The sequence below is a fragment of the Babylonia areolata genome, chromosome 13 (assembly GCF_041734735.1).
Source record: "Babylonia areolata isolate BAREFJ2019XMU chromosome 13, ASM4173473v1, whole genome shotgun sequence".
Classification (NCBI taxonomy): domain Eukaryota; kingdom Metazoa; phylum Mollusca; class Gastropoda; order Neogastropoda; family Buccinidae; genus Babylonia; species Babylonia areolata.
This window is the reverse complement of record NC_134888.1, coordinates 8,440,792-8,463,291: the sequence shown is the minus strand read 5'-3', so window position 1 is coordinate 8,463,291 and position 22,500 is coordinate 8,440,792. Positions and strand designations below refer to the sequence as shown.

Here is a 22,500-nt window from a genome sequence, read left to right as displayed (position 1 = left end):
ATATGGATTGTGCATGCCTTCTTTGCGCTCCTTTGCTGACTGAAGCCAGCGGAAGTGTTCGATCGGACACACACACACACACACACACACACACACAAAACCCGACCACACAAACCGGTTTCAAGCGCTTCTTTTCTGGCATATATCAATCGGGATACAGCATTTTACATGTCGTGGGCTAGCATAACACGATTAACTCTCTCCATACGAACGGCGAAAGAGACGACGTTAACAGCGTTTCTCCCCAATTACCACCATCAAAATATTACAAGCGGAAGGCTCTTACACTGAAGAGGTGAATGTTGACAAAGAATACCACAATTCTGACGACGGAAGCTAAAGGTTGGATCATTGAGACACCCACTGGACATCCGAGGGGTCTGTGTAGAGAAGAGAGGACTGGCCATACTGAGTGAGTTAAGGGATTTCAAAGATACACGGTTTATCTACCACCAGTTAACAGACGACTTCTCAACGGATTGATGGCCGGAAACGAGGAACAATATGGCGTCGTGTTGGCTTCAGCGTTCATGGCCTATCAGCTATCCATTCTATTTTTAGATCAATGGGAAAATCCACTGTTTCTTGGGCTCGGCCCAATCCTGCCCTGCCGTCTTAACCTTCCCCAAACCGGTCAGGTTAGGCTACCCTTCCACACCAGGGTGGAATGAGAAAAATCTGAGCAAAGTGTCTTTCCCAAGGAAACAACACCATGTCAGGACGGGGGGGCCTCACACCCCGATCACCGGTCAAAACTGGATCACAAGTGCAACGCCTTTGAGATTCTGCCACGGTGGCCATACATGGCCCAGAACGGCCCTGGGGGTAAAATCCAGCTGGAGGGGCAGTTTGAGGCTGTTGCACCGTGTCTGTTTTCCAGGCTTCGTACGGCACGAAGTCACAATTAGCCAGATGTAATGATGGTGATTGTTCTACTGACTTCCTGTGTCGTTGTTTGTCTGATGGCACGCACGCACGTGTGTGTTTGTGTGTGTGTGTGTGTGTTGGGGGTGGGGAGGGGGGGGGTTAGGGGACTGGGCGGGGGGAAGGGTTCGTATGTATGTGTGCATGTGTTAACAGAACAGACTGGAATGGAATAGTAAGCTTTATTATCGAGAACTCTTAAAGTTTATATGACACAGGACAGAGAGAGAGTGTGTGTGTGTACGTGCGTGCGTGCGTGTGTGTGTGCTTGCGTGTGTGTGTGTGTGTGTGTGTGTGTGTGTGTGTGTGTGTGTGTGTGTGTGTGTGTGTGTGTGTGTGTGTATGTTGGCGCGTATGTCTGTATCTGCTGATCTTATATTCCATAATAATATATGATTACAGTGACGGTTATACTGCTTGATCCTTTATCCAGATGATCCTGTTCCAACTTACCCATCTTTTAGCTCGCTTAGACCTACCACTGAATTTCAATAGTCCGGCTGACTTCGCAGTGATGACCGATTCAATCACGTTACCCACTCGATTTTAATACTTGATGACCGATTCAATCACGTTACCCACTCGATTTTAATACAAACTACACATTTTCTTTGCAGCTGATTTTTCACAATTATTTAATTATGCAGCTGTTCGACAAATTCATGAGTTAATTTGTAGTCTTTGAGAGAGAGAGAGAGAGAGATGGGGGGGGGGGGGGGGGGGCGGGAGAGGGGACAGACAGAAAAGGGGAGAGAAAGAGATTAAAAGAGAGACAGACACACCGAGAACGACAAAGAGAGACGCAGAATGAGAGAAACACACACACACACACACACACACACACACACACACACACACACTCACTCACACACATACACATACACATACTCACTCACTCACACACACACACACACACACACACACACACACACACACACACACACACACAAACACACGGGGGGGGGGGGGGGGGGGAGGGGCGGGGGGAGGGGGACAGATAAAGGGAAGAGAATGAGATGAAAAGAGAGACAGACACACCGAGAATGAGAAAGGGAGACGCACACACACACACACACACACACACACACACACACACACACACAAATACATACAACACCCCCCACCCCACCCCCCCACCCCCCACGGAGAGAGAGAGAGAAAGAGAGAAAGAGACACCTGACACTGACACTTTGACATTTTATTGTCGTTACCTGTATGGGTCTATGGACAAGAGGGTGACAAGGGTTCTTTCGTGCAGCAGCACAAGTACAATACACCACATTCTGACTGTTCCAACAGTATCTACGTCTTATCGCTGAATACCATACGCTCACATATTCTTTTCAGAGAGAGAGAGAGAGACAGACAACAGACAGACAGACAGACAGACAGACAGAGACAGAGAGAGATAGAGACGGAATTAGAGAGAAAATGAGAGAGAGACAGGGTAGTAAGAGGAAATTACAACAGACTGCCTATTGGGCAAAACAAGCAGACAGTTTGGAAGCGGAAAATTTGGTTACAAACGAGACATTTACTTTCAACTCGCGACACATTTTCGGGCAACTTCAGACCTTACACACTCAATATCCTCTTTTCCAAATGACCTTATGCACATTGTTTGACTACACCTGACTACGCTTCGTAAAAAGTGCATTCCCCAGAATCCTTCCGACATTTGACTCGTCCATCTGGACGACAGAATAATTATAGTCGGAGATGATAGCATTCATTTCGACGCAGGAGGTGATTTCTCTTTTTTATTTTCACGGAAATTTTAATCATGAAGTCGCCTTCGTGAATCATGTCATGGTGGCCAATGGTGTGTACACCACTAAAGTCAATGACTGTTGTATCCATGCCTCTGCAAACCTCTCATATCACTGTATCTTCGGCACGAATGCAAAGAGAAAAAAAAGATAAAAAGAAAGAAAAGCTTAAAGGCAACCCATAGTCGGGATCCTTGAAAAGGATCACTGCGAATTATCTCTCAAAATGATTGCGGAAGTTTATGCTTCGAAGGAGATTTACACCGGAAGAAAGAAACATCTTCAAACGCGCATGCGCAGTGCGAGCTGAGAGTAACTGACGAACTCAATTGGGCAAAACGCAAGAACATCTGCTGATTTGTATGGTTATTCGTTGTCATTCGGCATATATAAGAGATAAGGCCTATGAACATATCATTCTCTGAATAAAATCCAGTGGCTTCTTTCGATAATGTTATCACGAACAATGGCACGTATACCTACTTGGTAATAAAGCGGAGTGATGGCCTGGAGGTAACGCGTCCGCCAAGGAAGCGAGAGAATCTGAGCGCGCTGGTTCGAATCACGGCTCAGCCGCCGATATTTTCTCCCCCTCCAATAGACCTAGAGTGGTGGTCTAGACGCTAGTCATTCGGATGAGACAATAAACCGAGGTCCCGTGTGCAGCATGCACTTAGCGCACGTAAATGAAACCACGGCAACTAAAGGGTTGTTCCTGGCAAAATTCTGTAGAAAAATCCACTTCGATAGGAAAAACAAATAGGACTGAGAGAAATCTGTTCTGACAAAATGGAAAAAACACAAAATACAAAATATAAAATCTAAATATCAATAAAAGGTCTATGCTACAGTATTTTCCGGGATACACAACTTGGGGATGTAAGTTGCGTAAGACTTTAATACTGTGTGTAAAACACAAAGCCTTTCTTTGGTAGAATTCCGCTGCTCTTGAGATGTATATACATTCAATATAACTTCCAAAAGTTAAACAAAAGAAATTACTATTTAAACTAAGGATGATAAAACGACTGTTGTTAACCAGTGTGTCAGCATGTCAGATGGAAGTGCTAAGTTACGTGAATGAAAAATAAACGTGTAATAGTAATAGTATCCTGACTGTGGGTACATGTTTTGGCTTCTTTATCATTTCTGTGCCCTTCCAGGAGTACGTTATCAACAGAACGTGTGGGAAATTTTTTTTTTTCATCATTCATTTTTCTATTATTATCAAGCAACAATTTGTGTTAGCAGACTATTTCCAGAGAAAATAATTGTGTTAAAAGTTTTCCACGGACACACATACACACATACGCGCGCGCGCAATCGAAACGATTGAGCTGTTAACACACTATCGATGTGTGTAAATACACAAGTGAGCAAAAAAAGAAAAAGAAAAAATGGAGAACGCTTGCACGCGCACGCATGCGGACACACAGGCATACAGACACACAGACAACAGACACAGACACACACACACACACATACACACACGTTGCTGGTTTGAAAAGAGCTATGTTTTATGGTTAACTTTTACCTGTATACTTTTGTCCCCTTCCCCACCAGCACCCCACTTCCCCTTCTGTGCGTGCGCGCATGTGTGTGTGTGTGTGTGTGTGTGTGTGTGAGTGTGTGTGTGTGTGTGTGTGTGTGTGCGCGCGCGCGCGTGTGTGTGTGTATGTGTGTGTGTGTAGCCTAGCTGTGAGCGCATGTAGTTTCTTTTCTTTTTTTAAAGGTTCTACATATTTCTTTGTCATACGCCTTACCATTGCACACCAGGATGTACAGTCACCAGTGAAACATCTCGCACAACTACAGCCAAGTGTTCTTTCACATTGAAATTCCCTTATATTCAGAACGACGGAGCAGTCATAAAATGATAAATAAAATCGGTTTATTGCTTGAGGCAGAGCGGTGGCTATTTGAAATAAAATATTCACGATGTGAATAACATATAAAATGATAAATAAAATCGGTTTATTGCTTGAGGCAGAGCGGCGGCTATTTGAAATAAAATATTCACGATGTGAATAACACATAAAAGGTAATGTGGATGATCTGATTTACTGTTGTTTTCTTCTTCTTCTTCTTCTCCTGTGTGAAGTGTCGTTGGGGCACCGTACAAAACTGATCACCAGATTACTGATGTACTATATACTATGTTCAATAATGGAAAAGTTAATCAGATTGTTTTAATCAATACCTTTGCACAGTTCAACTTAAATGTCATGAATCATTAATTATTCTCTCTCTCTTTCTCTCTCTCTCTTTCACACACACACACACACACACACACACACACACACACACTGAAACGAACGCACGCACGAACACATTCTCTCTCACGCACGCACACATTCTCTCACATACGAACACATTTTCTCTCTCTCTCTCTCTCTCTCTCTCTCTCTCTCTCTCACACACACACACACACACACACACACACACACACACACACTTCCTGGTCTCACAGCTGTCAACCGGCAACCAACAGATAAAAAAGAAAAACACGACTTGTATCCTACAGAAGAAGAAGCAGAAGCAAAAGCAGACGAAGAAGAAGAAGGAGGAGGAGGAGAAGGCCATAAAGATCACAAAGAAGAAGAAGAAGAGCAAGCCAAACTCCGAACCGAAAACACTCACCTCCCAAAAACAAATCCTTGTCACCCTCGCTCAATCCTCCAAACACGCGCGACAAACAAAACACGCAAGTCTGCATGGCAGCCCACGTCAGATGAAATCGATACTGGTACGAACACTGATGTTCAAAGTTTTCGTCGACTGACTCAATCACTCAGTAAATATCCTTACCATTCACATTTTGTCCGGCAAATTGGCGAGAGGGCGTGGAGCTTGGTGTGAGACAGAGGGAGGGAAAAACACACACCACCACACACGCTGTCAGCAATAGCACCAGTTGAGGCCCAAAATAATGTCGTCTTGCCAGTTATTGTCGTCTGCTCTCCACTGTCTGACGGGGAATGACGAAGTGGCTCGCTGGTTGGCTGATTTTGTCATGTTGCCCAAAATAGATCACTGCTTACCCCGCTGTGTTGATTTATCGCCCCTTCTTAGTGGGCGAAGTGGGAGTGGGGGGTGGGGGTGAGGATGAGTGAGTGAATAGTTGGAGAGAGAGAGAGAGAGAGAGAGAGAGAGAGAGAGAGAGAGAGAATAATTTATTGTCTTATATAGAGAAATCTATTCCTGGTGTAAAACACATAAACGATACACGAGAATCACAGCCATTCAACATGTATTCATAAAAGACATATTAGAAATGCTTTGATGTCAACCTACTGCAAACCACACACACAATGATAACAGTAGGCTTAAAAAAGTAACTTAAAGTAAACCACACATAGATCATCACAGACATACACATGCAACAATCCCACTTAAAGGATAATTCATACGACAGCATTCTGAAATTAAACATATCTTTTAATTAAAATGTTATGTCACGCGCACATATACTCCATCACATATCTTTATGGGGTCACACAATTATTTGTTTTTCTCTTTTTATCACAACAGATTTCTCTCCCCAGGGAGAGTGCGTCACTACACTACAGCGCCACTGACCCATTTTTTCTTCTTCTTTTTTTTCCTGCGTGCAGTTATATTTGCTTTCCTATTGAAGTGGGTTTTTCTACATAATTTTGCAAGGAACAACCCTTTTGTTGCCGTGGGTTCTTTTACATGCTGCACACGGGACCTCGGTTTATCGTCTCATTCGAATGACTAGCGTCTAGACCACCACTCGAGGTCTAGCGGAGGGGGAGAAAATATCGGCGGTTGAGCCGTGATTCGAACCAGTGCGATCAGATTCTCTCGCTTCCTAGGCGGACGCGTTACTTCTCGGCCATCACTCCACTTATTAACTGTTTAACAGCTGAATTGACTTTGGAATAAAACTGTATTTAGTTATGTTTGTTTTGAGTTTTGGGACACTGTGGCGCGGTTTGCTTGATTGCACAAGTTGAGAACAATTTGTCAGAGTGTGGCTTCTGTCGCTTGAAATACACATGGCTTTCTTGTCTCTAACATTGTACTTCAGTTGCCCTGTCTCACACCCACAAACTTGCTGCACGCACCCACGTTCTTGCTCATCACATTCTTATCTTTTTTAACAGCAGTACTCCCATACCAAGCCCTGTGGGTTGGGCACTGATAGACTAGACCCACTGCCCTGCCATGCATGTCGTAAGAGGCGACTAAGGCAGGACCACCTCGCCCGGAGGTTAAAGGGGTTTGCGTAGGGTTAACTACCCTACCTGTAAAAAAGACCAGTTACAGAAGCATCGACGACAAAGAACCAAAACATTCACCTTGGCAAGGAAGAGTCTCCGTCCCGGAGACTTATGACGCGGTGCAGTGAAAGCTGAAAGGAAGCTGCAAGGCTGACTCCCCTTCTGACACCCAGGCCAACAACGCGAGTAGCCACATGGAACATCAGGACGATGTATGAAGCAGGAAGAACCATCCAAGAACCAAGAGAGATGAAAAACTTCAAGATCGGAGTGCTAGGATTGAGTGAGACAAGGTGGCTACAGTCAGGACAGATGAGACTTTCTTCTGGGGAGCAACTGCTGTATTCAGGACACACAGAGGATGGAGCACCCCACACTGAGGGTGTGGCCCTGATGCTGGCACCGGAGGCACAGGGGGCACTCATCGGCTGGGAACCTGTCAACTCCCGCATCGTCACAGCCAAGTTTAACACCAAGAAGAATGACATCAGGCTGAACATCATCCAGTGCTATGCTCCCACCAATGATGCGGAAGAAGAGAAGAAAGATGACTTCTACCAACAACTACAGACAGTGATAGACAGAAGAGGAGCCAAAGACATAACCATACTGATGGGAGATTTCAACGCCAAGATCGGAAGGGACAACACCGGCTACGAGGACACCATGGGGACACACGGACTGGGACAGATGAATGAGAATGGTGAGCGCTTTGCAGACCTGTGCGCCCTGAACCAGCTGGTGATAGGAGGAAGTATCTTCCCACACAAGCGCATCCACAAGGCCACATGGAGATCCCCGAACCACGTCACGGAGAACCAGATCGACCACATCTGCATTAGCCGCAAGTTCAGGAGATCATGGCAGGATGTACGAGTGATGAGAGGAGCCGATGTGTCATCAGACCACCACCTTCTTACGACGACAGTGAGACTTCGCATCAAGAGATTCACCAACGCCATCAACACACGGACAAGGTACAATGTTGGACTGCTCAGAAACAAGGACACACAAGCAGCATTCCAGATCAGCCTTTCCAACAGGTTCCAGCCACTACAAGAGCTGATAGAAGATGGTGAGATGGACATCGAGACACAGTGGGAACACAGCAAGAAGCTCTGGCACGACACATGTGAAGAGGTCCTTGGCAAGAAGAAGACTCGGCACAAGGAATGGATCTCTGCCGACACCATCCACACGCTGGAAACAAGGAAAGAGAAGAAAACTTTGCTGAACACGAGCAGAACAAGAGCAAGGCAAAGGCACAGGAAGAGTACACAGCAGCGGACAGAGATGTAAAGAGGAGCATCAAGAAGGACAAGAGGGACTACGTCGACGACCTGGCCAGTCAAGCAGAGGCAGCAGCCGGACAGGGGAACCTGAAGGACCTGTACCTGGTGACCAAGAAGCTGACGGGCAAGTTCCAGCAGACTGACAAGCCAGTGAAGGATAAGAACGGGAACCCACTGACAACAACCGAGGAACAGCTGAAACGATGGGCAGAACACTTCAGGGAGCTGCTGAACCGCCCCGCCCCTGACGCACCACCAGACATCCCACCCGCAGAGACAGAACTGCCCATCAGCTGCGACAAACCCTCAAAGGCAGAGATCAAGAAGGCCATCATGACTCTGAGAAATGGGAAGGCTGCAGGGCCGGACGAGATACCAGCAGAAGCCATCAAAGCAGACATGGAAACAGCTGTCAACATGCTATACAGCATCTTCAGCAAGATCTGGGAGAAGGAGGAGGTACCGGCCCAGTGGAAAGAAGGAATCATCATCAAGCTGCTGAAGAAAGGAGACCTCAGGGACTGCAGCAACTACCGAGGGATCATGCTCCTGTCAACACCAGGCAAGGTTCTCAACAGGGTTCTACTGGAAAGGATGACAGAGGCCGTCGACCCCAAGCTCCGAGACCAGCAGGCAGGCTTCCGGCGGAACAAATCCTGTGCCGACCAGATCGCCAATCTGCGCATCATCGTGGAGCAGTCGCTGGAGTGGAACTCCCCCCTCTACATCAACTTCATAGATTATGAGAAGGCCTTCGACAGTGTGGACAGAGAGACGCTGTGGAAGCTGCTGAGGCACTACGGAGTCCCAGAGAAGATCATCTCCCTCATCCGGTGCACCTACCAGGACATGAGCTGCAGGATTGCCCACGCAGGCCAGCTGTCCGAAAGTTTCGATGTGAAGACCGGAGTTCGTCAGGGGTGCCTGCTGTCACCGTTCCTCTTCCTCCTGGTCATTGACTGGATCATGAAAACCACTACAACAGGCAGGAACAACGGTATACAGTGGACACTCTGGACACAGCTGGACGACCTCGACTTCGCTGACGACCTGGCGCTCCTGTCACACAACCACAGCCAGATGCAGGACAAGACCACTCGCCTGGAGACCACGTCAGCCAGGACAGGGCTCAAGATCAACAAGAAGAAGACCGAGCTGATGAAGATCAACACCACTGCCAACACACCAGTCACAGTCAGTGGAGGGCCCATCAGGGAGGTGGTCTTTCGTCTACTTGGGAAGCGTGGTTGACCGACAGGGAGGCACGGACCGAGACGTCACAGCCAGAATCGGCAAGGCAAGAACAACTTTCATCATGCTCAAGAACATCTGGGCATCTGGAGCAAACAGTATAAAGACCAAACTCCGCATCTTCAACTCCAATGTGAAGTCAATTCTGCTCTATGGATGCGAGACATGGCGGACAACACAGACGATGCAGAAGAAGATTCAGACATTCTTCAACACCTGTCTGAGGCGCATCTACAAAATCCGATGGCAGGAGAAGATCCGAAACGAAGATCTGTGGGAGCGAGCAGGACAGGAACCAGTGGCCAAGCAGATACTGCAGAGGAAGTGGGGCTGGATCGGACACACCCTCAGGAAGCCAGCGTCCAGCATCACACGCCAAGCCCTGACCTGGAACCCGCAGGGAAAGAGGAAAAGAGGCCGGCCTCGCAACAGCTGGAGGTGAGACACCGAGGCAGAGCTGAAGCAGCAAGGGACAAACTGGTCTGGAATGGCCAGAACAGCCCAGAACAGAGTGCGATGGCGAGGGGTCGTTGATGGCCCTATGCTCCACCGGGAGCGATGGTCAATGAATGAATGACTCCCATACCAGCAAATAAAAGGGAAAGTTAAAACAGATTCAATGAGGAATCTATGTATCCTTGAAGTACTTTAGAATTAACTCTGACGTTTCTCAGTTTTTTGCAGAAAATAGATGCGAAATCGGAATTTTCTGTGAATAAAATTTGTATTGGAAGTATACCTAAAAATCAGAGAGACAGACAGACAGACAGAGACAGAGAGACAGAGAACTAGACTGGGTTTTCTTAAAAGAGGGAAGCTGAAAACTCAAAAACATGCTTTTTTTAACATCTTAAATGAAGGAACAATGAAAACAACGCAATAAGAAAATTAAGACAAATGCAATTGTTGAAACAGACAGGCATATATGATATGTGCGTGAACATAACACACACACACACACACACACACACACACACACACACACACACACACACACACACACACACACACAGTGCATACATACATTTTAACACAGACACTCTCTCTCTCTCTCTCTCTCACACACACACACACACACACACACACATGCACATAATCACACACACTCTTTCACACACACACACACACACACACACACACACACACACACACACACACATGCACACAATCACACACACACTCTCTCTCTCTCTCTCTCTCACACACACACACTCTCTCTTTCTCTTTCTCTCGCTCACACACACACACACACACACACACACGCGCGCGCGCGCGCGCGTGCTCGCACGCACGTACACACACAGTGTGTGGGAGTCCCAAATATCGCACTGACTGAACAGAAGGCAATTCAATTTCAAAAGCAACTCGTGACAAAGAACATAGACCTTCCCTTGTCAATCACTGGTAAAAACAGCGCTTTGTGTCAGAGTACCCAATGTCGTATTGAACAAACGGCAATCTCTCCACAAAGTATCATGTAACAGAATTTTCCTGGTCCGCCAATCAATGTACACACAGCACCTTGTGTTGATTTATGTGTTCGTTTGCTGGTAATAGTTGGCCCAGGTTTCCTCCGGAAGTGCTGAGTCGTCTTGACTCTTTTCTTTTCTCACGCGCGATTCTCTCTCTCTCTCTCTCTCTCTCTCTCTCTCTCACACACACACACACACACACACACGTGTGTGTGTGTGTGTGTGTGTGTGTGTGTGTGTGTGTGTGTGTTCTACAATAAAAGAAAGACAATATCTCTTTTGCGGAGAGAGAGAGAGAGAGAGAGAGAGAGAGAGAGAGAGAGAGAGAGAGTGTGTGTGTGTGTGTGTGTGTGTGTGTGTGTGTGTGTGCGTGCGTGTGTGTGTGTATGCGCGCGCGTGTGTGTGCGTGTTTAGGAGAGAAATCAAGAGGGAGAATCAATGCCAAAAAAAACCATAATGATCCATCTGAAGTGCACATAGGGGAGGCTACCGAAAACAAATGCTTTAGTGACATACACTTGGTTTACTCCCTTTTTTTGAAATGGATGTGGAAGACGGGAGGGGGGTGGGGGGTGGGGGGTCTGGGGGGAGCGGGGAGCAATATGCTTTTAAATCACCATTACCGTTCAGGTGTCTGCGTGGCGTAGTTGGTTGGGCTCTGAGCTGGCAATCAGAAAGTTTTTTTGCTCGAATCCTGGACGCCGTAAATGTGAAAAACAGTAGTAGAAATACTCACGATAATAACAGTAATAATAATAATAATAATAACTGGACATTTATCAGCGCTTTCTATTTATGTGAAAAACAGTAGTAGAAATGCTCTTATGATGATGATGATGATGATAACAACAACAACGACAATAATCATAACAATAACAGTGATAATGATGATGATGATGATGATGATAACAACAACAACAACAACAACACTACTACTAATAATAACTGGACATTCATCACCGCTTTCCTTATTGCACAAAGCGCTTATGCACCTACACACTGGTAAAATAGGTGAATAAATGCCGGGGAGAAAAATAGGCGGGAGGCAGAGACAGGGAAGACCGAGACACTGAAGAATAGACAAAGACCGGGGATAGACAAAGACCGGGAATAGAAAAAGACCGGGGATAGACAAAGACCGGGGATAGAAAAAGACCGGGAATAGACAAAGACCGGGGATAGACAAAGACCGGGGATAGAAAAAGACCGGGGATAGACAAAGACCGGGAATAGAAAAAGACCGGGGATAGACAAAGACCGGGAATAGAAAAAGACCGGGGATAGACAAAGACTGGGGATAGACAAGGGCACAGAATGCAGGGAGAGGGACTTGACAGACACTGTGAGAAACGGGGAGACAGAGACAGAGATACGTCGACAGTATAAGGATATATCTTTATGGCTGCCTTCACCTCTACACTCCATCTCGCTCTCTACGATCGGCTTCAGATCCACTCTGTTTACGCACACCCAGATTCAAACACTCCACTGTTGGACGCCGTTCTTTCTCTGTCTCTGGACCTTGCATTTTGGAATGAACTTCCTCTTTCGCTTCGTCAGGTCTCCGCACTCAGCTCTTTCAAGTTTGGCCTTAAAACCCACCTCTTCACAAGATAGCCTCCTTCCCCTGCCTCTTTCTTCAGTTTTTAGAGTTATGCATGCGTGTGAATGACTGGTGTGAAGCGTTAATAAAAAGTAATTTTTTTTTTTTAAACCCAAGGAAATAGAAAAAAATAATGCAGTTTAACTTTGTGGTAATGATTTCAATCTCCGACGTCGACAGAAACGCCCGAAGTAGATGTTTTGCATATGTGCGCATGCGCAGTTCACAACTAAACCGGTTCTCGGTCGGAATTTTCGCAACTGACCAATGAGCTTCAAGATGATGAAAGCAGGTTGGAAAACACCCGCGTCAGTCTTTGTCTCTTCTTGCTCAGGGGAAGTAGCCTTCACAGTTTCTACTGACGTCATGTGGAAGTGCGGTCTTTCCCGCTCATTTTGACAGGTCACTTCCCGCGTTGCAGACGATAATTCTAGCTGTGTCCAAGTCTTGAAAACGGACAGAATTGCACACCTTTCTAATTTTCAACAAAAAAGTAGACACACCCAGGGTTGTAAATGATCTTTATTTTCACATATTTAGACATTTTCTGGAACATTCATCAACAGGAAATGAAAGTAGACATTATGTGAACTACAAAAAAAAAAAAAAAAAAAAAAAAAAAATCAATAAAAGAATAAAAAAAACAAAAAAACCCAAAACATGTTTGTGAACACTTTTTTTTTTAACCATTTTTTCCCTGTGGGGTCTCACCTTAAAGAAAAAAAAATTCGTGATGCAAGCCGTTGTTAGTTATATTGGATATTGGAAGTGGCTGTTATAGTCTAGTGAAATAACTTGTTTATGAAATGCTCGAGAGACATAATGCTCTTTTTGGAAAACAGTTATCAACTGCAGGGAGCATATGAAAATTTTGTTTGTGCTTTGTATTTTTGAACCCTCGGTTATGTTTTGTTATAAACATGTGTGAAGGGAGGTAATTGGAAATATTCGTGGAGAGTGAAATGTCACTGTGCGAAAAAAAGGGGGTCAATAATTTATTTCACGTGGTCTGTGAAATTCTGACTTCTCTCCCGAGGGTCAGCTGACGCCATAATGCAAAAGCATCTTTCTGTGTGTGTATGTATGTGTGTGTGTGTGTGTGTGTGTGTGTGTGTGTGTGTGTGTGTGTGTGTGTGTGTGTTTGGTTTGTTGTCAGAGTGGATATATAATATACGTTGTGTGTGTGTGTGTGTGTGTGTGTGTGTTTGGCTTGTTGTCAGAGTGGATATATACAGGTTGTGTGTGTGTGTGTGTGTGTGTGTGTGTGTGTGTGTGTGTGTGTGTGTGTTTGGTTTGTTGTCAGAGTGGATATATACAGGTTGTGTGTGTGTGTGTGTGTGTGTGTGTGCGCGTGCGTGTGCATGTGTGTTTCACTGAAGAAGAGGAAATTACGAGAGTGCATGTGCACAAGCCAGAGAGAGACTGAGAAGAAAAAGAGACAGACAGAGACTAAGATGAAGATGTAGAGAGAGGAGGAAAGAAAGATGAGGGAGGATAAGGAGAAAGGACGGAGGGGGGAGTGGGCGGGGCAAAACCAGAGAGAGGGACAAGCAAAAGAATGTACTCACTTATACATACATGTACACTAAACACACACACACACACACACACACACACACACACAGGGCGCAGATTCACACACTTCTATATTTACAAATTTACACACCATATTCTCTTCGCTAAACATATCACAGGAATTACATGCGAAATCTCTTCTCGTATGAAAAAAAAAAAAAAAAAAAAAAAGGAGAAGAAGAAAATTATCACGAGTTACAGCAACCAAAATTTATCCATTCCAAAACAATGGCCAAGATAATGTTCCACATATATTCACAAAACGACTGAACAAAGCAACAAGTCACCAACTCACAATCAGCTGTCCCTCAGTACAGACAGCAGGTACCTGTAGTCAGCTGTCCCTCAGTGCAGACAGCAGGTACCTGTAGTCAGCTGTCCCTCAGTGCAGACAGCAGGTACCTGTAGTCAGCTGTCCCTCAGTGCAGACAGCAGGTGCCTGTAGTCAGCTGTCCCTTAGTGAAGACAGCATGTGCCTGTAGTCAGCTGTCCCTTAGTACAGACAGCAGGTACCTGTAGTCAGCTGTCCCTTAGTGCAGACAGCAGGTGCCTGTAGTCAGCTGTCCCTTAGTACAGACAGCAGGTACCTGTAGTCAGCTGTCCCTCAGTGCAGACAGCAGGTGCTTGCAGTGGCCGGCAGGACAGCTGGATCTCTTGACCTGTAACCCTTGCCGCTGCACGTGCTCCAGGGAGACATCGGGGTGGAACTGGTGCCAGCAGTCAGTGTGTGTGACCACAGGCGTGGAGGAGGAGGAGGAGGAGGAGGAGGAGTCCGGTGACCGCCCTCCCCTGCAGCCTGCTTCCTGCACCTCAGCACCACCAGCACAGGACTGGGCGCCAGATGCTGCACCCTCCTCCTCCTCCTCCTACACCCCCTCTCCCCGCCACACCGGCCGTCAGACCAGCACCGTTCTGCCTCCTTCAGCCAGTCGATCGACGGTCTTTGGTCGGCGTGGCAGAGTGTCAGGTCCTTCAGGGAAGGCGAGTCCAGCCACGTGTCCAGCACTTGGACCAGGTCGTCCTGACGTCTGATCAGACCTCTCATGGCGGCGTGAGGGTGAAGCCGACCCGTCAGCACGTTCACCTGGCTGGACAGATGGTATCCTGGGTCCACTGCCCCTGAGTCCGCGTACAACGTGTGGAGCGCTGGGTGACACCTGGTGAGTGACGTCATCACGGCAGGTAACAATCCAGCGGACCCGTTCCCCGCGATGTCCAGAAACTCCAGCGTGGGTAGGGGGTGTTCCACGAAGGCGCTGAACGGCCACAGTGTAGCAGAGCTGGGGTTGTCACCACTCACATAAACGTCTTCCCGCAAACTTCTTAGAGACACACACTTCAACTGTCTGCAATTCTCCACCAGTGTGTCAATGGACATTTTCACATCAGCAAACCGTGAAAATGAGAGGTCCACAGTCACCAGGCTGTGGGCACAGTTTGTCAGGGAGGTGACAACGTCATGTGCCCTCGGGTGTTCCAGTGCCTTCAGTTGATTAGCACAGTTGTTTTCCCCGATGAATGTCGGCAACATCTTGGTAGGTATGGCCTGGCTCCACTGTCAAGGTGAAGGCCTTCCTTAACTCAGTGTCCACGACGCTCTTGCAGTGTGTGTTGACACAGCGCAGAGACAGTTTGTCCCGCGTGGTCAGGTACGGGAGGACGTTGTACCAGAAAGGGTGTGTCCACGGCAGGAACACAAACGCCTGGCGCACAATGGACGCCCGTTCTTGGGCCTGCTGCTTCTGCTGTCTCTTCTCCCTCTTGGCAGCAAGCTTTGCTTTGGTATTGCCGCCCATCGTGTTGGCTGCTGTAGAGCTGCTGGCTTTGGCTGAAACGCGAAACTGTCACAGGATTCAGTCACAGTATGGCGGAGACACTCTTCAGACGGACTGGCGAGTCAGTAGAGAGTGGAGATGAACTGACCAGCCAGTTGCCGTGTGACCATTACACAGGCAGGCAACACAAAGGGCTGGTCACTGTTTCCCACGTGACGTCTCACTCACTCTGCTGTGAGTGGCTGACCAATGGGAAGGGTCCTGTGTGTGTAAAACAGCGCCTGTGTCAGCTCATCTGACCAATGACATCTGTGCGTTTTTTGTTGTTGCGCAACTGCCTCGCTATTTGCCATCCACAAATAAACCATTCTCTCTCTCTCAGCCCCCACTATCTAGCTTATCCGATATATGTACCTGTGTACCTGTCAGAGTGGATTTCTTTGACAAAATTTGAACCGAGGACAACACTTTTGTTGTCATGGGTTCCTTTTCAGTGTGCGAAGTGTGAACTGGACAGACCACGTGAAAAACTCCCTCCAGCACTGTGCCCCCACCCCCCACCGCCGCCCCACGCATGTCTCAGTGTTATCACAACACTCACTTCTCCTTCCCTCCACTCTCCACGCTGACATGAGTGAACGTCTTGCTGGACAACGAGATAGCTGGCAGGGAGGAAGAGGGGTGGGATGAAGGAGTTAGATAGGCTGTTTGTGTCACTGCTGTTTGTTGTGTGACAACTGGACAGACAGGAGTAGGTTCCCCTGATAACACCTCCCTCACCCTCACCCTTGGTAGTCCTCCTCACTCGCCCTTCCCCCCCACCTCCACCGCAGTCACCCCACCCCTCTCCAGCCCCGTTCACCACCCACCTGTACAACCCTTTGTGTGTGACAACAAAAGTACCTGCTGGCACTTGTGTGTGAAAAAAAAAGTATGCAACAATAACATGTTGATCTCTATGAATAGAATGGGACTGAGAACTGAGCCTTGTGGGACGCCAAAAAGAATAGGGACTGGAGGAGGGTGTGAAATTGTTGACGGGCACAAAGTGGTATATTTTACAAGGCAACAGAAGAGAGTGTACCCCCTCCGGGCTGTTTTGAGCAACGATGTGTTCCCTGTTTGTCCAGGACAAGACAGTGCAGTATACCACTTGAGGCCGCATGGTTCATTACGGTCTATACTATTCACTCGCACGACGCTCGCCCACTGTTTCGTTATTGTAGAAATGAGCAGTCAGATTGAAGTGGTGTTCCCCCGATATTAACATTTTACAGATGAGCTACCAATCTCTCTCTCTCTCTCTCTCTCTCTCTCTCTCTCTCTCTTGTCCAGTTGTTTGTATACATTAAAACCAAGGTAATTTTCAACTACAACGGATTAGAGAGACACGGAGAGAGAGGGAGAGGCGTTCGCTGTATAACAATTACCTTCCCGCGGCAGACGGTGACCTACAGCAAGATGGCGGTCTGCTCGCGCGCGGCCGGCCTCCCTCCTTCCCCTCATTTCAGATCACGATGTTGGCAGTGGTTGTCACTGGTGTGAATTGAGGGGTTGTAGGCCGACCAGTGTGTGTGTGTGTGTGTGTGTGTGTGTGTGTGTGTGTGTGTCTGTGTCTGTGTGTCTGTGTCTGTGTGTTTGTGTGTCTCTGTGTGTGTGTATGTGTGTGTGTCTGTGTGTTTGTGTGTCTGTATCGGTGTGCGTGTCTCTGTGTGTGTGTGTGTGTGTGTGTGTGTGTGTGTCTGTGTGTCTGTGTGTGTGTGCGAGACAAAGATAGTGTGGGATGAAGAAAATGTGTTTGCGTGTGTGTTTGTGAGCGTGCGTTTCTCTGTGTGTGTGTGTGTGTGTGTGTGTGTGTGTGTTTGTTTGTGTGTCTGTGTCTGTGTGTTTGTGTGTCTGCATCTGTGTGTATCTGTGTGTGTCTGTGTGTATCTGTGTGTGTATGTGTGTCTGTGTTAGTGTCTGTGTCTGTGTGTGCCTGTGTGTGTCTTTGTGTCTGTGTGTGTCTGTGTGTGTGTGTGTGTGTCAGTGTCTATGTCTGTGTGTGTGTGTGTGTGTGTGTGTGTGTGTGTGTGTGTGTGTGTGTGTGTGTGATATGAAGACAGAATGGAATGAAGAAATGTATGTGCGTGTGTTTGCGTGCGTGCGTGCTTGTGTGTGTGTGTGTGTGTGTGTGTGTGTGTGTGTCTGTGTTAGTGGGTGAGATGGAGAAAGATAGAAAGAAGATGTGTGGGGGTGGTAGGGGGCGGGGGATGGGGTGGGGGGTGGGGGGCATGGGACTGTATGACTATCATTGCTTCTTAACGAAGTTACTACACCCATGCCGGGAATGAAGGTCTACTGCAGATCTTTAAAACGTGTGCTATTCATACTTTGCTGTCCTCTCCAGTATCGTTTTGTGCATTTGTTCAGGTGTGTGTGTGTGTGTGTGTGTGTGTGTGTGTGTGTGTGTGTGTGTGTGTGTGTGTGTGTCCCAACACTCGTCTTATATCACAGATTGACATAAGTTTACAGTTAGGCCAAAAGCAAAGTGAGAGCTGTACCATCAATGGTTTCTCCAATGCAATGGGAAATCTTTTACAGCTTAGTCTTTTGTGAAGCTTGACTCTCAAACTAGGAGGCAAAATTGCACTGGCTCTTAGTGCTGTATCCTTTGGGGGTGGGGGTGGGGGGGGGGCAAGGGGGGGGAGTAGTTGGCTTTTGGGAACCATCCCAACGCCGACTGTTCTAAAATCCTCTTGGCCAAGAGAGAGGGGATGTAACCTGGGCTCCACTATAATCCAATTCTAGCCCAGATAGCCAGGACAGCAGTTACCTCCTCTGCTGTTCTGATGGTCATAGTCGGACACGACTGACTATCCTATGTATGTAAGTATGCGTGCCTGCATGTGTGTGTAGGCCTATGTATGTATGTATGTACTGGGGTACCGTGGCAGAAGAGGTCAGGCGTAGGACTCATGATCCAGTGTTCACCAGTGAACAGGGTTGTTCGAAACCTCGTTTCTGCATAGTGATATGTCATCAGGGAAAAGCCGCTTTACTGATGTTCCGATTTTCCTCACTCCACCCAGGTGTGAATGGGGACCTGACGGGCGCAACAGCCGAGTAGTTAAAGCGTTGGACTTTCAATCTGAGGGTCCCGGGTTCGAATCTCGGTAACGGCGCCTGGTAGGTAAAGGGTGGAGATGTTTTTTCCGATCTCCCAGGTCAACATATGTGCAGACCTGCTGGTGCCAGAATCCCCTTCGTGTGAAAACGCGAGCAGAAGATGAAATACACACGTCAAAGATCCTGTAATCCATGTCAGCGTCCAGTGGGCAATAGAAACAAGAACATACCCAGCATGCACCCACCCACCCCTGAAAACGGAGTATGGCTGTCTACATGGCGGGGTAGAAACGGTCATGCACGTAAAAGCCCACTCGTGAACATACGAGGGAACATGGGAGTTGCAGCCCACGAACGAAGAAGAAGAAGAAGAAGAAGAAGAAGGAAGAAAAGGAAGAAGAGGAAGAATGGTTTTCCTGACTTCAGTCGAGAAACGATGAAATGGCGGAAGGAGATGGTTAAGCCCTGGACACAGTGGATGTGAATTCACCGCCCCCAAATGGCCGTTAAAGCCTATGTATGGGGCCTTTAACCATTTAGCTTCTATGTTTATGTAATAGACAACGTTGTCAAACTTTAACTCACTCAGTACGGCCAGTCCTCTCTTCTCCTCTACACAGACCTCTCGGATGTCCATTGGGTGTCTGAATGACCCAACCTTTAGCTTCCATCGTCAGAATTATGGTATTCTTTGTCAACATTCACCTCTTCAGTATAAGAACGTTCCGCTTGCAACATTTTGATGATGGTAATTGGGATGAAACGCTGTTAACGTCGTCTCTTTCGCTGTTCGTATGGGGAGAGTTAAGACCCTTTTCCAAAGCTCAACTCGACCACTGAGATAAGGCTTCCTGTATCATGTTGATAAGGCAGCGTCCGTCGTTCAGGTTTGACATGGACTCGGCAGTTTGCGAGTGTTGGTTGGTTGGTTGGTTGGGTTGGTTGGTTAAGTAATTGATTGCGTGACCGACTGAGCGAAGGACATAGTGATTGGACGGTCTGTCTTTTTTTTGTCTTTTTTGTCTTCTTTTTTTAATGAACAAAATATACGGATGGTATTGAGAACACAAGACCATACCAGGAACATTTCAAGAGTGCAGACACAACTCTGAGAGAGAGAGAGAGAGAGAGGTGGGGAGAGAGAGAGGTCTCGGTCGCGACAGTGGAAGGACGTAGTGGAATCAGCGTTGCAGGAGAATGCTGCTGTGCTTCGGCAGACGACGATGGAAGTGTCGTGTCATCATCATTATCGTCAGTTTTCTTTTCCTCCTTCTTACTCTTCTCCGGTCTGTGGACATTTGGGGGAGGGGGGAGGACGTGTTTGATGGTGGTGAGTGGTGTGGAATCTGTGTGTGTGTGTGTGTGTGTGTGTGTGTGTGTGTGTGTGTGTGTGTGTGTGTCTGTGTGTGTGTGTGTGTGTGTGTGTGTGTGTGTGTGACAGTGTGTGTGTGTGTGTGTGTGTGTGCGTGTGTGTGTGTGTGTGTGTGTGTGTGTGTGTGTGTGTGTGTGTGTGTGTTCGGACATAATTATGTATGTCACTGTGTCGTTTGCAGCCTGTAGTGTGTAGTGTGTGATGTGTTGTCCATGGTTTATGGTGTTTAGTGTGTGTGTGTGTGTGTGTGTGTGTGTGTGTGTGTGTGTGTGTGTGTGCGCGAGCGCGCGCGCGCGCGTGTGTGTGTTTGTATCTGTGTGTCTGTGTTCCTGTCTGCCTGAGTGTGTGTGTAAGTGGAAAGGAATTCTGTCTGCGAGAGTAAAGGGTGTTGTGTGTGGTCGGTGTGTGTGTGTGTGTGTGTGTGTGTGTGTGTGTGTGTGTGTCTCTGTCTCTGTGTGTGTGTGTGTGTGTGTGTGTGTGTGTGTGTGTGTGTGTTTTGGGACATATGTCTGTCATTGTTGGTGTGTCCAGTTGTGTGTGTGTGTGTGTATGTGTGTGTGTGCCAGTGTGTGTGTGTGTGCGTGCGTGTGTGTGTGTGTGTGAGTGTGTGTGTGTGTGTGTGTGTGTGTGTGTGTGTTCGGACATAATTATATATGTCAATGTGTCGTTTGCAGCCTGTAGTGTGTAATGTGTGTTGTGTTGTCCACGGTTTATGGTGTTTAGTGTGTGTGTGTGTGTGTGTGTGTGTGTGTGTGTGTGTGTGTGTGTGTGTGTGTGTGCCAGTGCGCACGTGTTTGTATCTGTGTGTCTGTGTTCCTGTCTGCCTGAGCGTGTGTGTAAATGGAAAGGAAATCTGTCTGCGAGAGTAAAGGGTGTTGTGTGTAGTGTGTGGTCGGTGTGTGTGTAGGGGGGCTGGGGGGGGGGGCATTAAGGGGGTGGGGGTGGAGTGTCACCTGACTGTAGGTCTGTTTGTCGGTTTCCCTGTCTGTCTCTCTGTTTAGGCTACACATCTTATTATAATTGTGGTGGTGATGATGATGGTAATGATGATCATTATCAGCGTTATTGTCGTCAGTCATGAGCATAGCTTTCATCATCATCATCATCATCATCATCATCGTTATTCAACATCATCGACATTATTGTTACAGACAACAGGCCAAACCTGGACCCTTCGGAATTATTGAGGTGCGTGGGAAGAGGAGGTGGGTTCCTCAGTTTCCGTTTCAGTGTGTGTGTGTGTGTGTGTGTGTGTGTGTGTGTGTGTGTGTGTGTGTGTGTGTGTGTGTGTGTGTGTGTGTGTGTGTGTGTGTGTGTGTGTGTGTGTGTGTGTGTGTGTGTGTGTGTGTGTGTGTGTGTGTGTGTGTGTATGTGTGTGTGTGTGTGTGTGTGTGTGTGTGTGTCTATATGTCTGTGTGTGTCTGTGTCTGTGAGTCTGTGTGGTTGTGAATCTGCCTTTGTGTGTGTCTGTGTCTGTGCCTGTGTGTATGTATGTATGTATGTATGTGTGTGTGTGTGTGTGTGTGTGTGTGTGTGTGTGTGTGTGTGTGTGTGTGTATGTCTGTGTGTGTCTGTGTCTGTGAGTCTGTGTGGTTGTGAATCTGCCTTTGTGTGTGTCTGTGTCTGTGCCTGTGTGTATGTATGTATGTATGCATGTATGTGTGTGTGTGTGAGCTCTCTCTCTCTCTCTCTCTCTCTCTCTCTCTCTCTCTCTCTCTTCCCCTCTCTCTCGTATTTTTCCTTAGTTCTCCTTACCTTATGTCCCACTATATATTTCGTCCTTATATCATTTTTGTTGCTTGTATTGTTTTTTGGTTTTGTTTTGTTTTTGTTTTTTCACCTCGCGTCTTCCTTTACTAATTCCTTTCTTTCTTTCTTTCATTCATTCTGTCTGACTAAGCGCGTTGGGTTACTATGTTGCTGGTCAGACTCTCCCTAGCAGATGTGGTGTAGCGTATATTATGGATTAGCCCGAACGCAGTGACGCCTCCTCGACAAAATGAAACTGAAACTGAAACTGAAACTGCCCCGGTGGTTGTAAAAAGGCTATGGGAGATTTCAACGAAAGAACGGGGAGGCTAGGAGAGCAAAGGGTTAACTCACTCAGTACGG

General features: G+C 47.2%; 1 protein-coding gene across 1 annotated transcript in view; it reads right to left on the bottom strand.

Moving 5' to 3' along the window:
* Positions 1-5,617, bottom strand: part of LOC143289033 (protein FAM43B-like) — a 22,184-nt gene extending 16,567 nt beyond the window's left edge. Inside the window, exon 1 of the mRNA XM_076597819.1 lies at positions 5,502-5,617. The gene's annotated coding sequence lies outside the window, so the exon portion shown is untranslated. The remainder of the gene's footprint in view (positions 1-5,501) is intronic.
* Positions 5,618-22,500: the final 16,883 nt, after the last annotated feature.